The following is an 11,508-nucleotide window of genomic DNA, read 5'->3' on the forward strand; positions in this document are numbered from 1 at the left end:
CCTGTAGTCCCAGCTACTCAGGAGGCTGAGGTGGGAGAATGGCGTGAATGCAAGAGGTGGAGCTTGCAGTGAGCTGAGATCATGCCACTGCACTCCAGCCTGGGCAACAGAGTGAGACTCCGTCTAAAAAAAATAAAATAAAATAAAATAAAATAAATAAATAAATAAATAATAAAAATAAAATGAAAGGGCAGGACTTCTTTCTACAACCCCTCGACTTGTGTGAGCATTGTGTAACTATTTCTCAGAGCTACCTCAATAACAGCGGAGTTTTATAAGGTGACACAGCACACTCACATCCTCATGGGAGATGTAGTTTTCTGGCATCATTTAGCAGCAGGAATGAGATCTGTTGGGCCTCAAATCTGGGACAAGGACTCTTGGGTCCTGGGGTAGGTTTGGTGCTAGTGTGACACCCAAGTTCTGGGGAATCAGTGGGCTGGACATCCAGATACCTGGGTCACAGGAGAACCAGGGATTACAGACTTAGGCATCCTGGTCTGAGAAAAAAGGGGCTAGAGGGTGGCAGTTTGGAGTCTCAGGAAGAGGAGCTGAAACCTGGAATCCTTCCATCCGGGTCCTTATGAACTTTTTAATATTTATTTATTTATTTATCTTTTTTTTTTTTCTTTTCTGTGATGGAGTCTCGCTCTGTCACCAGGCCCGAGTACAGTGGCACAATCTCGGCTCACTGCAACCTCCATCTCCGGGGTTCAAGTGATTCGCCTGCCTCAGCCTCCCAAGTAGCTGGGACTACAGACAAGCGCCACCAGGCCCAGCTAATTTTTGTATCTTTTGTAGACACGGGGTTTCACCATGTTGGCCAGGATGATCTCGATCTCTTGACCTCGTGATCCGCCTGCCTCGGCCTCCCAAAGAGCTAGGATTAGAGGTGTCAGCCACTGCGTCTGGCCAGTTTGTTTGTTTGATTGATTGGTTGATTGTCTGTTTTGAGACAGAGTTTCACTCTTGTTGCTCAGGCTGGAGTGCAATAGCACAATCTTGGCTCACTGCAACCTCCGTCTCCTGGGTTCAAGTGATTGTCCTGCCTCAGCCTCCTGAGTACCTGGGATTACGGGCGTGCGCCACCATGCCTGGCTAATTTTGTAATTTTAGTAGAGATGGAGTTTCTCCACGTTGGTCAGGCTGGTCTCGAACTCCCAGCCTCAGGCAATCCACCCACCTCGGCCTCCCAAAGTGCTGGGATTATAGGTGTGAGCCTCCACGCCTGGCTGTTTTTTGAGAGAGAGTCTCGCTCTGTCACCCAGGCTGGAGTGCAGTGGCACAATCTCGGTTCACTGCCACCTCTACCTCCTGGGCTCAAGCGATTCTCCTGCCTCAGTCTCCGGAGTAGCTGGGGTTACAGGCACCACCATTACGCCAGCTAATTTTTTGTGTTTTTCGTAGAGACAAGGTTTCACCATGTTGGTGAGGCTGGTCTCAAACTCTTGACCTCAAGTGATCTGCCCACCTTGGCCTCTCAAAGTGCTGGGATTACAGGCGTGAGCCACTGCACCCAGCGTTTTTATTTAATTAATTAATTAGTTTATTTATTTATTTGTTTTTGAGATGGAGTCTCTCTCTGCCGCCCAGGCTGGAGTGCAGTGGCATGATCTCAGCTCACTGCAACCTCCACCTCCTGGGTTCAAGCGATTCTGCTGTCTCAGCCTCCCGAGTAGCAGGGATTACAGGTGTGTGCCACTCCGCGTGGCCCGGACTTCAGCTGGGACTCCTTCCATCGGGGTCCTTATGTAATGAGTGTCATAGATTCCAGTCCCGGCAAGCAAAGTTGCCTGGTCTCGCTCCCCTCATACCACCGAGATTTCCATATTGTTCTTCAAGCCACTTCCTGGTAGGAAGGAAGCTGGCCTGGGCCAGCCCCCGCTGCCACAGCCCCGCGGGAATTGTCATCCTGGACCGTTCATTTTAAGTCCAAAGTTCAAGAGACAGAAATATGACAGTCAAAAGGACCTAACTGGGGGTGGCCGAGGGCCCCTGGAGGGATTCGATGCCCTGAAGAAACGAAAGTCACCATTCGTAGAAGTGCAGTTTTCGACTCTGATCGCACAAGCCCGGCTCAGTCAAGGGAAAGAAACAGAACCTGAGATTCCATGAAGCTCCGAGCAGCGGTTTAGGCCCTGGGGTGGCTCAGGTGAGATGCGGGCTCCTTGTCAGAAGAGACCACCTACTGTTGTCAAGGAAAGGAGAAGCGGCCGGTGTGGAAAGGAGGAGGGAGCGCTGGGCACCATCTGACCCGGTTCCCACCCACCCACCATGCCAGGCCGGAGGCCAGGAGACGCAGACCCAGAGGGAACAGAAGAGCCAGACACCCAGAGAGAAGGTGGGACAGGGACCTGATGGGGAGTCAGAGACCCAGAGACAGGGAGACAGAGACCCAGAGAGAGAGGGAGAGTCCCAGAGAGAAACGACAGAGACCCAGAGAGAGGGGGACAGAGGCCCAGGGAAAAAGGAAGACAGAGACCCAGAGAGAGAGGGAGAGTCCCAGAGAGAAACGACAGAGACCCAGAGAGAGGGGGACAGAGGCCCAGGGAAAAAGGAAGACAGAGACCCAGAGAGAGGGAGACAGAGACCCAGAGAGAGAGAGTAGGACAGAGACTCAGAGAGGAACAGAGACCCACAGACAGAGGGGGACAGAGATCCAGAGAGAGGAAAGGCAGGCAGGGAAACTGAGAAATGTGTTCAAATGCAGACACTTCACTGTCTCTGAGGACCTTGAACTCCCAATCCTGTTGTACCCCCTTCCTCTTTCCTCATCTGGTCAGTCTAGGGTCCCCTGTCTGCAAAGCCTGTCCTAGGTTGCTGTCGTGCAGCAGACCACCGATCCTCCGCAGGGTCCAGCTCACCAGCTCTTGATGCTTCTAGACCTGCATCCAGACTCAGCTACTGGCAGGTTGCACAGGATGAGCTTCAGGGTGTGGGCGGTGAGGGGCTACCATGTGCACCCGGAGAACTGCAAGACCTTCCCCACTGATACTGACAGAACCCACACTGAGAAGCTGTACTGGGATGGGATCTCTGGGGAACGGTGGGGCAGGATGGAAGCAATTGAACGTTGAATTGGGATGAATTTATTGACAGAGATTCCACACTCAAGCATTGGCTATACGGGCTGGGAGTGACTCTAATTCGCTCTTTGATTGACTGAAATCTGGATCCCAAATCCTTTGTAAAAGTTGGCCAGGTGCAGTGGCTCACCCTTATAATCCCAGCACTTTGGGAGGCTGAGGCAGGAGGATTACTTAAGGCCAGGAGTTTGAGACCAGCCTGGGTAACATAACGAGACACCATCTCTACAGAAATTAAAATTTCGGGCCGGGCACGGTGGCTCACGCCTGTAATCCCAGCACTTTGTAAGGCCAAGGCGGGCGGATCACAGGGTCAGGAGATGGACACCATCCTGGTCAACATGGTGAAACCCCATCTCTACTAAAAATACAAAAATTAGCTGGGTGCGGTAGTGCATGCCTGTAATCCCAGCTACTCAGGAGGCTGAGGCACGAGAATCGCTTGAACCCAGGAGGCAAAGTTTGCAGTGAGCCAAGATCGTGCCGCTGCACTCCAGCCTGGTGACAGAGTGAGACTCCATCTATAAAAAAAAAAAAAAAAAAAAAAAAAAAAAAAAAGCGCCAGGCACAGTGGCTCACGCCTGTAATCTCAGCACTTTCAGAGGCCGAGACAGGCGGATCACGAGGTCAGGAGATCGAGACCATCCCGGCTAACATGGTGAAACCCCGTCTCTACTAAAAATACAAAAAAAATTAGCCGGGCATGGTGGCGGGTGCCTGTAGTCCCAGCTACTTGGGAGGCTGAGGCAGAACAATGGTGTGAACCCGGGAGGCGGAGCTTGCAGTGAGCTGAAATCACGCCACTGCACTGCAGCCTGGGAGACAGTGAGAGTCCGTCTCAAAAAAAAAAAAAAAAAAAAAAAAAAAAGATTCAACTACCCTGGAGGCTGAGGTGGGATGATCACCTGAGCCTGGGAGATTGTTGGTGGCTGTGTCACAGCACTCCAGCCTGTGCAACACAGTGAGATCTGGTCTCTAAAAAATAAAAAATTAGACCAGACATGGTGGCTCACACCTGTAATCCCAGCACTTTGGGAGGCTGAGTGGGGAGGACTGCTTGAGACCAGGAGTTTGAGACCAGCCTGGGTAACATAGCGAGATTCCCATCTCTACAAAAAATACAAAAATTAGCCAGGTGTAATCCTAGCTACTCGGGAGGCTGAGGTGGGAGGCTCACTTGAGCCCAGGAGGTCAAGGCTGCAGTGAGGTATTATCACACCACTGCACTCCAGAACAAGTAGGCTACAGAGAAAGACTCCATCTCAAAAAAAAATTTTTTTTTCTCTGTTGTGTCTATTTCCTCTTGTGCTCTAATTTAGCCTTCACTTATGATTTTTTTCTTTTTTTTTTGAGACAGAGTCTCACTCTACTGCCCAGGCTGGAGTGCAGTGGCATGATCTTGGTTCACTGCAACCACTGCCTCCCAGGATCAAGCAGTTCTCCTGCCTCAGCCTCCCAGGTGGCTGGGACTACAGGCGCACACCCAGCTAATTTTTGTATTTTTAGTAGTGACGGGGTTTTGCCATATTGACCAGGTTGGTCTTCAACTCCTGACCTCAGGTGATCCGCCCACCTCAGCCTCCCAAAGTGCTGGGATTACAGGCGTGAGCCACTGCGCCTGGCCCTGGCTAGTTTTTTTAACTTTTACTTTTGTAAAGACGGGGTGTCATTATGTTGGCCAGGCTGGTCTTGAACTCCTGGACTCAAGCCATCCTCCCACCTCGGCCTCCCACAGTGCTGGGATTATAGGTGTGAGCTACTGCGCCTGACTCTTTGTCTTAATTTCCCTCTTCCTATAAGGACTCCAGTCATATAGGATTTAGCACACACCCCAACCCAGTATGAGCTCACCTTAACTTGATTCCATCTACAAAGACCCTATTTCCCAGTAAGATCACATTCAGAGGTTCCGGGTAGACATGAAGCCTCCAGGACACTATTTTCCCTCAGTGCACAGCTCTACATAAAGTTGGTCACACTCCTCTTCTTGTTGCCCAGGCTGGAGTGCAATGGCGCAATTTCCATTCACTGCAACCTCTGCCTCTGGGGTTCAAACGATTCCCCTGCCTCAGCCTCCCAAGTAGCTGGGTGAGGAACTTCAAAATGACATGACTGGCCGGGCGCGGTGGCTCACGTCTGTAATCCCAGCACTTTGGGAGGCCAAGGCGGGTAGATCACGAGGTCAGGAGTTTGAGACCATCCTGGCTAATATGGTGAAACCCTGTCTCTACTAAAAATAGAAAAACAAAATTAGCTGGGCATGGTGGTGGACACCTGTAGTCCCAGCTACTCGGAAGGCTGAGGCAGGAGAATGGCGTGAACCCGGGAGGTGGAGCTTGCAGTAAGCTGAGATTGCGCCACTGCACTCCAGCCTGGGCGACAGAGTGAGACTCCGTCTCAAAAAAAAAAGAAAGAAAGAAAAAGAAAAGAAAAAAAATCTCTCCGGCCATGGTAGTGGGCACCTGAGGTCCCAGCTACTCGGGAGGCTGAGGCAGGAGAATCGCTTGAACCCGGGAGGTGGAGGTTGCCGGTGAGCCAAGATCTTGCCACTGCACTCCAGCCTGGGTGACAGAGTGAGCCCCTGTCTCTCTCTCTATATATAATAAATAGTCTGACTCTTTGCTGTTTCCCCACAGTACTGTATTCAATATATAACCGCTCAGCACAGCCACCTCTCCAACATTCAGGAGCAAACTCTATCCCTCGGTTCTTGCCCCCACCATTATCAGAACCTTCCCTCTGCTTTACTCTCTGAGCACCTGCCAAGATCAGTTTGGGTTTTGTTTCTCTGTTAGTTTTCACCAGTGTGGAGCTTTGTCCTTCTGAGAGGGAGGTTCTACTGAGTGAGCATTTCCCAGACCCCTAGGGAGCCAGGCTATTTAGATTCTTTCAGCTTCTCCACCGCACCCTATCCTCACCTACTCACTGGAGCCCCTAGAGATTTGACCACTGTTCTTGTTCTCTTTTCTTTTCTTTTTTTTTTTGGGGGGGGGGTGGGTGGGTGGACATAGTCACTGAAGCGCAGTGGCACGATTTCGGCTCACTGCAACCTCTGCCTCCCTGGTTCAAGCAATTCTCCTGCCTCAGTCTCTTAAGTAGCTGGGATTACAGGTGCCCCACCTGGTTAGTTTTGGGGGGTTTTTGTCTTGCTTTTTTTTTTTTTTTTTTTTTTTGAGAGACAGAATCTTGCTCTCTTGCCCAGGCTGGAGTGCAGTGGGCTCACAGGAACCTGCGCCTCCCGGGTTCAAGAGATTCTCATGCTTCAGCCTCCCAAGTAGCTGGGACTCCAGTTTTGCACCACCATGCCTGGCTAATTTTTGCATTTTTAGTAGAGACAGGGTTCTGCCATGTTGGCCAGGCTGCTCTCGAACTCCTGACCTCAGGTGATCTGCCTGCCTTGGCCTCCCAAAGTGCTGGGATTACGGGCGTGAGCCACCGCCCCCAGCCTCACATTCCTCTTCTTTTTTTTTTTTTTTTTTTTTTGAGACGGAGTCTCGCTCTGTCACCCAGGCTGGAGTGCAGTGGCCAGATCTCAGCTCACTGCAAGCTCCGCCTCCCGGGTTTACGCCATTCTCCTGCCTCAGCCTCCCTCCCGAGTAGCTGGGACTACAGGCGCCCGCCACCTCGCCCTGCTAGTTTTTTGTGTTTTTTTAGTAGAGACGGGGTTTCACCGTGTTAGCCAGCATGGTCTCGATCTCCTGACCTCGTGATCCGCCCACCTGAGCCTCCCAAAGTGCTGGGATTACAGGCGTGAGCCACCGCGCCCGGCCACACTCCTCTTCTTTATCTCGCATTTAAGCGAGCCGTACCCAGCCGGGCGCGGTGGTGCACACCTGGGGTCCCAGCTACTCGGGAGGTTGAGGCACAGGAATCTCTCTTTTTTTTTTTTTTCTTTTTTTTGAGACGGAGCCTCGCTCTGTCACCCAGGCTGGAGTGCAGTGGCACAATCTCGACTCTGCAACCTCTGCCTCCCAGGTTCAAGCAATTCTCCTGCCTCAGCCTCCTAAGTGGCTGGGATTATAGGTGCCCCCACCTGGCTAATTTTTTGTAGTTTTTTTTTTGTTTTTGTTTTTGTTTGCTTTTTTTTTTGTTTTTGTTTTTGAGAGAGAGAGAATCTCGCTGTGTTGCCCGGGCTGGAGTGCAGTGGGCTCACTGGAACCTCCGCCTCCCGGGTTCAAGAGATTCTCTCGTGCTTCAGCCTCCCAACTAGCTGGGACTTCAGGTTTGTGCTACCATGCCTGGCTAATTTTTGTATTTTTAGTAGAGACAGGGTTTTGCCATGTTGGCCAGGCTGCTCTCGAACTCCTGACCTCAAGTGATCTGCCCACCTCGGCCACCCAAAGTGTTGGATTACAAGCGTGAGCCATTGCACCTGGCCGAAAACCAATCTGTATCATAACCCCATGGCACCTGAATCATTTCTAAGTGTACAGTTGTGTTAAGTATATTCACATTCTTGCACAACAAATCTCCAGAATTTTTTCATCTCACAAAATTGAAACTCTCTACCACAATTAAACCCCAATTCCCCAATTTTCCTCCCCTCAGCTCCTGGCCACTTTTTCCAGCCCCATTTGTTGAAAACATGGTGGAGAGCTCCGTCAATGACTGAGAAGCTTTTGACCATGGACAGGAAAATTCACCACAATTTGTTTTTTTGTTAATGATCAATGAATTTTCAAACAATTATCTTTGCTCTAAACATTCACAGACTACTTCTACAACTAAAAATAACAACCCACAAATTTCACAATTCTAGATTTCCCCTAAATATTTGAACAGCGATTGCACATTTAATCAGTGAACTTTTCAGAAATCTGATATTGTGGTTTCCCTTAAATGCCATGAATAGGAGAAAAACAGTAACACACTCTCAGTCATGCTTTTCACAAGTCTGATATACCAGATTCTTACAAATGCTTTAAATATTTTCGAGAAGGCTGGGCAAGGTGACTTACGCCTGTAATCCCAATCCTTTGAGAGGTCAAGGTGGGAGGATCACCTGAGCCCAGGAGTTCTAAACCAGGCTGAGCAACATAGCAAAAGCCCATCTCTACTAAAAAAAAAAAAAAAAAAAAAAATTTAGCCAAGTGTAGTGATGTCCACCTGTAGTCCCAGCTAGTCAGGAAGCTGAGGTGGGAGGATCACTTGAGCTGGGGAGGTCAAGGCTATAGGGAGCTGTGATCACACCACTGCACTCCAATCTAGGTAAGAGAGACTGTCTCAAAAATAAATAAACATGGCTGGTGTAGTGGTTCATGCCTGTAATCCCAGCACTTTGGGAGGCCGAGGTGGGCAGATAATCTGAAGTCATGGTGAAACCCCGTCCCTACTAAAAATACAAAATTTAGCCAGAAGTAGCCGAGTGTGGTGGCGCATGCCTGTAATCCCAGCTAATTGAGTGGCTGAGGCAGGAGAATCACTTGAACCCAGGAGGCGGAGGTTGCCGTGAGCCGAGATCATGCCATTGCACTCCAGCCTGGGCACAAGAGCGAGAATCTGTCTCAACAAAACAAAACAAACAAACAAAAACCTCCCAGAGAGCTCCCTTATCCTTTCACCAAGTGGAAACACAGCAAGAAGGTGCCAGCAATGAACCAGGAAACTGGCCCACACCAGACACAGAATCTGCTGGTGCCTTGATGTTGGACTCTGCACCCTCCAGAACTATGAGAGATACATATTTGTTCCTTAAGCTACACAGTCTGGGGTGTTTTTATCACAACAGACTGAATGCCCTCTTCCAAGTCAATTCTCACCAAGCCGACATTCCAGGGCAAAGCCCGTGTTATCTTAGACTTTGTCATAACCACATGAATTGGATTATTTATTTATTTATTTATTTATGAGATGCAGTTTCGCTCTTATTGCCCAGGCTGGAGTGCAATGGCAAGATCTTGGCTCACTGCAACGTCCGCCTCCTAGGTTCAAGCGATTCTCCTGCCTCAGGCTCCCGAGTAGCTGGGATTACAGCCACCCGCCACCACACCCAGCTAATTTTTTTGTATTTTTAGTAGAGACGGGGTTTCACCATGTTGGCCTGGCTGGTCTCAAACTCCTGACCGCAGGTGATCCGTCAGCCTCGGTGTCCCAAAGTGTTGGGATTTCAGGTGTGAGCCACCGCGCCCAGTCAACTCCGAGTGTCTTATTTTTATAATACAGCCTGAAAAACTTGTTCTAAGTCATAGTATTGTAATAGGTTGGGACATGAGATGATTTCACGGCTATTTGTTCCGGGACCTTCTCCGGGAAACGTGTGGGGCATTTCCTCTGTTACACACTTTGTTACACACTCAGGGTGAGACCATTTTTCCTCCACTTGTTTGGGTGAAGCTTCTCTGCAACAAAGCTCTGTGACCCCCCTGGCAACTGGCACCAGCAGCACGGAGGCCCTGGCAAGGCGCTGGCTGGCAGGAGGAGGGGTGTAGGGATATCTCGCCAGCCCCTAGTTCCACACTGCATCTTTTTTTTTTTTTTTTTCTTTGAGACGGAGTCTCGCTCTGTCGCCCAGGCTGGAGTGCAGTGGTCGGATCTCAGCTCACTGCAAGCTCCGCCTCCCGGGTTTACGTCATTCTCCTGCCTCAGCCTCCAGAGTAGCTGGGACCACAGGCGCCCGCCACCTCGCCCGGCTAGTTTTTTGTATTTTTTAGTAGAGACAGGGTTTCACCGTGTTAGCCAGGATGGTCTCGATCTCCTGACCTCGTGATCCGCCCGTCTCGGCCTCCCAAAGTGCTGGGATTACAGGCTTGAGCCACCGCGCCCGGCCTCCACACTGCATCTTACCTGGAGCCCGGGACAGCAATGGCTCCAGCTTCCTGTTGCTTTCTGCACTTCCGGAAGTAGACTTCCAGGCCCCGCAGACAGAGGTCCCAGCCTCCATGAGGCGATGCCCTCTTGGAGGTCGGAGACCTGCTACCTGCAGCCCCTTCCCTAGAGGTCTATTTAGTTTGCATAGGTCGCCATTTTTTCATAATAAAACTTAAAAAAAAAAAGACCAATTAAAACCTGTCAAACAGGTGGCAGGTGATCAGAATTAGAATGCTTTGAAATCGTTTGTTATTCTGGAATATGACAGAGTGATTATATTTAGATTTTGTCACCTTAAGGATGCATATTAAAATTTCAAGAGTGGGCCAGGCGCTGTGGCACACCCCTGTGATCCAAGCACTTTCGGAGCCCGAGGCAGGATGATCAATCCCGTGAGCCCAGGAGTTTGAGACCAGCCTTGGTAACATGGTGAAACACCATCTCTAAAAAAAATACAAAAATTTGCCCGGCGTGGTGGTACACACCTATAGTCCCAGCTACTCGGGAGGCTGAAGTGGGTGGGTGGCCTGAATCCAGGAGTTCGAGGCTGCAGTGAGCTGTGATTGTACCACTGCACTCCAGCTTACGTGACAGAGCAATACCCTGTCTTTAAAAATAAATAAATAAATTTTCTTAACTTGGAAACAGTCACAAACATTTAAAAATGTGGAAGTACAGTACAAGCGATTCTTATTTTTCAGAACCATTTGAACCATTTGAAAGTCACATGTCCCCTTGAAACCTCTTGAAACCCATTAACACATACTCCAGTGTGTATTTTCTGTAAACAAGGACATTCTCCTACATAACCACAGCACGGCCGTCAAAATCAGGAAAGTGCCTTGACCCATGACTACTCTGGAATCGCCAGACCTCCTTCATGTTTGCCACATGTCCCAGTGATGCTTTTTATGACAGAAGAATGCAGTTCAGAGCTGGGCGTGGTGGCTCACACCTGTAATCCCAACACTTTGGGAGGCCAAGGCGGGCAGATCACCTGAGGTCCGGAGTTTGAGACCAGTCTGGCCAACATGGCAAAACCCTGTCTCGACTAAAAATGCAAAAATTACCCAGGTGTGGTAGTGGATGCCTGTAACCCCAGATACTCGGAAGGCTGAGGCAGGAGAATCACTTGAACCCTGGAGGAGAAGGTTGCAGTGAGCCGAGATTGTGCCACTGCACTCCAACCCCGGGTGACAACAGCGAAACTCTATCTCAAAAAATAAAAAGAAAAGAAAAAATAGCCAGGCGTGATGGTGGACACCTGTAATCCCAGCTACTCAGGAGGCTGAGGCAGGACAGTCTCTTGAACCTGGGAGGTGAAGTTTGTAGTGAGCCAAGATTGCACCACACTCCAACCTGGGCAACAAAGTGAGACTCTGCTCTCCGCCCCCGCCAAAAATAAAAAGAATGCAGTTCAGGGTCATGCACTGCTTCTGAGGGCAGTCTCTTTGAAAGTCATGAAGGGCAGTTCCTCAGTCTTCTCTGGTGTTCACGACCTTGGCATATGGAACGTTGCAGGCCAGTTATCGAGTCGTCTCTCCCTCTGTGTGGATTTATTTGATGTTTCCTCGTGATCGGATTCTTTGGCAGCACGACGACTGACATCATGCCG

This window comes from Rhinopithecus roxellana, chromosome 12 (genome assembly GCF_007565055.1).
Source record: "Rhinopithecus roxellana isolate Shanxi Qingling chromosome 12, ASM756505v1, whole genome shotgun sequence".
NCBI classification, from domain to species: domain Eukaryota; kingdom Metazoa; phylum Chordata; class Mammalia; order Primates; family Cercopithecidae; genus Rhinopithecus; species Rhinopithecus roxellana.